This window comes from Corvus brachyrhynchos, unplaced genomic scaffold (genome assembly GCF_000691975.1).
Source record: "Corvus brachyrhynchos isolate BGI_N302 unplaced genomic scaffold, ASM69197v1 scaffold1, whole genome shotgun sequence".
NCBI classification, from domain to species: Eukaryota; Metazoa; Chordata; class Aves; order Passeriformes; family Corvidae; genus Corvus; species Corvus brachyrhynchos.
In genome coordinates this window covers 10,241,321-10,244,516 of record NW_008237222.1, presented here as the reverse complement: position 1 = coordinate 10,244,516, position 3,196 = coordinate 10,241,321, and the positions used below count along the sequence as shown (strand labels likewise).

Sequence of the window (3,196 nt, the reverse complement as noted above, 5' to 3'; positions counted from 1 at the left end):
ACTCCAACTTATGGCATGCCTGTTATGCCCACTGAGGTTCTAATGCCTGCAACTGGCAAGAATTCAAATCTTGATGTCCAAGTACACAACACCCCAAGTTCCACTACAAGCAGTGAGCCAGGCATGGAATCCATCACACGCATCCAGTATTGAACTTCTGCACACACAAACATGTTGAGACTTTGCTTCCCATGCTGCCCTGACTAGATGAACAGCAGAACTTGAAATTCTACTAAAATCACATTTTATACATGCAGAATAAAGCAGTGGGAAAGAACAACAGCATGGAAATCAAAGGCTTAACATTTTTTGGGGGGTAGAGAGGATTAGTGACCTACAGTTGTTGTATATAATTTTAGAGACACTAGCCCTGTTAACCTACTTACAAAGCCAACACTCAGTAGCAATTGAAGTCACAGTGGCAACCATATTTTGCACCAGAAGAGAAGATCTACATGAAGAAAACAAACACTCCCTCAAAGATTTTGTAAATATCTCTCCCTCTCACACACACACAGAATTCTCAATACCAAATAACCTTTTGCATCATTTTCTCTTTAAATTCTAAGATGTTTCCACTGGACACTTTCCTTACTTCCCTTAGGTATCCTAAGAGCTTTTTTGCATTTATTTCCTTTTCTCCTCTTTCCCATTACAAAAAGAGAGAGAGAACACATCTTCCTACATTGTGGGCACTTAATCACAGTTCACTGTAAGTTGACTCCCTTTCCCTCCCAATTCTCTAGTCCTTTCTTCTTCTGCCATAAGAAAAAAGACATCGAAAAAAATGAAATGTTTGTGATTTGTCAAAATTAAATATACTGCCTTTAAACTATCAATTTATGAGGGCATGGGCTTCCAGTAGGCAGAGCTGGGAAGCCAGTTATATCCTCTCTGTCAGCCCTTCACTATTGTAGTTTCTACAGCACCACTTCATCACTCAGGTTAAAAAGTGTAACATAAAACCTAATGCAACTACAGCACTCCTTCTTGTGCTACAATCACACCTTTATTCTGCTGCACAAAACCACACAACTCTCCTTCCCTTGGCTTCTTTTCCCCGTATCTCATTTTGAAATCTCCAATTTCTCCTACTACTTCTGGTGTTCCTGAGCCAGACACTAAAATCTCAAGGATGTTTCAAATACAAGCATCCTATTCAGAAAGTATCCATAGCTTAAAAAAACCCAACCAAACAAAAACAAACTTAAGCCTTGGCGATTCTTTAAATGAACTGTGCACAAGTGTACGGATACATGAAACCAGTGTGTAATGAGAGGTCTTCACACATCGTAAGACGTAGCACCTTTAACTAAGAAACACTATCATAATAAAAAAAAACCTAATGAAATCCAGTTACTACATCATCTAAGGCATGATAGATTAGAATGTTTTATTCTTACAATATCTATTCATACAAGACCAGTTTAGGGTACTGGAGCAGATTTAAGTCATTCCTATTTTTAAACTGCCTTTTCATCTGAAGAACTGTGATCGGCTGCTTATCAATGTATTTATATTCCAGTGGTTTAACAATACAAGTTAAAAATCAAGATTTTTGTCTTTTTCTACTTTCAGCATTGCCATATCTACTATAGAACAGCTGGACTTCAGTACCAAGAAAACCATTCCTCTTCCCTCCTAAAGTGTTCATTATGGACAAGGAACAACGTAAAGATCTAAAATACAACACGATCCCAAGATCATTTAAAAGACAAACTGTGTTAACACAGACTAGTAAGACTTCATAAATAATCTTTGGTCACTGATGCTAACTACTGCCATCTTACTGAGTTTTCCAAGGTACAAACAGTAAATAAGCTTACACGATACTCAAGTTCTCTGAATCCATGCAAGAATGGCTTCCCAAAATTGGTATCATCAAATTTAATGACAGAAGGACTTCAGGAAAGCCTGAAGACTGAGTCATTTAGCACCCCCTTTTGATTAGAATTAATTTGCTTTGATACTGAGTGCACTTTATTATTGTATATTCTAGGTCCAGCTATTATTAGAAGCACCTCACCAAGTCATATTTCAGTAAAACACCTACCATTCTCGTGCTGGAACAACACAACTTTTATAACCCCCTAGTGCCGCCTGCTTGCAGTGCCCAAGCTCATGATACATCAACATTTCCGTTACCAAGCTCTATGAGGAGGGGTTTCCCAGTGCAGCCATAAAAAAACTGATTCTGTCCAAACGTTCAAGCATTTCTCATCTTAAATGAATAGCCCTCTCCCTAACCACCATAAATAGCATTTAGATCTTAACCCATATGTGGTATGAGCCAATGGTTCATTTAAAAGGACAACATGCAGTATACACTATGGTGTCTCCAGTTCTGAACAACCATCAGTGTAGCCTTTTAAACCAGGCTTCTAGGCAAGTCAATAGCCATTTTAAATACATCTTTTTACTAACTACTTCAAATTGTACTATTTCATTTGTCTAAGCTAGACACTGCTAGCACACCTTTACATCATGCATCAAACTCCCTTTCAGTCTATGAATGCAAATTCAGATTAGGGCTCAATAATGCTATATGCATCCTATGGGACAAATCTGCAAGGAAAATCACACCATTCTATTCAAGAAATAGAAAACACATAAATTACAATATACAATATATAAGGCTCAGATCTCAACAAGCTAGAGAAGTCACAGACCCAAAGAAACAGCATATTTCAAATTGTATCATTGGAACTTCCCACATTTTACTACTACAGAAACAGAAAAAGATGAAAGATGCCCTAATGCGTGGTAAAGATCCACGCAGAGGAACACATACAGTCTGTCATATCACACACAAGCTCTGAGCGGCACAACATGGTATTATGCCTCTTAACATTGATACAATTTCTCCCGTTTTTCCGCAGGTAATTCAGATCTTAGGCACTCAAAGACACAAATAAATCAAGACATAAATGCCTTACCTTCCTATTTTACAAGCCACTGCAGTTCTCAGATTATGAGTCAGTCATAGGTTAATCTGCAGAGGAATGACTCAGTATAAACTTTTAAACATTCATTATTTTTCCTAACCTAAAACACGGCGTCGCGAATCAGCGCATGAAATGAATGGCGTGAAAACAAAACACTTTTCTTTCCGCTCACGGCAGGCAGACGGGGATAGCGCAGCGCCGGTCCAGCCAGACGGACTTTGTGAAAATACAACTCCTTCCGCGCCGCTGAG

At 38.5% G+C, this 3,196-nt stretch overlaps 1 protein-coding gene across 1 annotated transcript in view; it reads right to left on the bottom strand.

Moving 5' to 3' along the window:
* Window positions 1-3,196, bottom strand: part of TRAF3 (TNF receptor associated factor 3) — a 66,774-nt gene that overhangs the window by 63,350 nt on the left and 228 nt on the right. The window contains exon 2 of the mRNA XM_008629767.2: window positions 2,937-2,992. The gene's annotated coding sequence lies outside the window, so the exon portion shown is untranslated. The remainder of the gene's footprint in view (window positions 1-2,936; window positions 2,993-3,196) is intronic.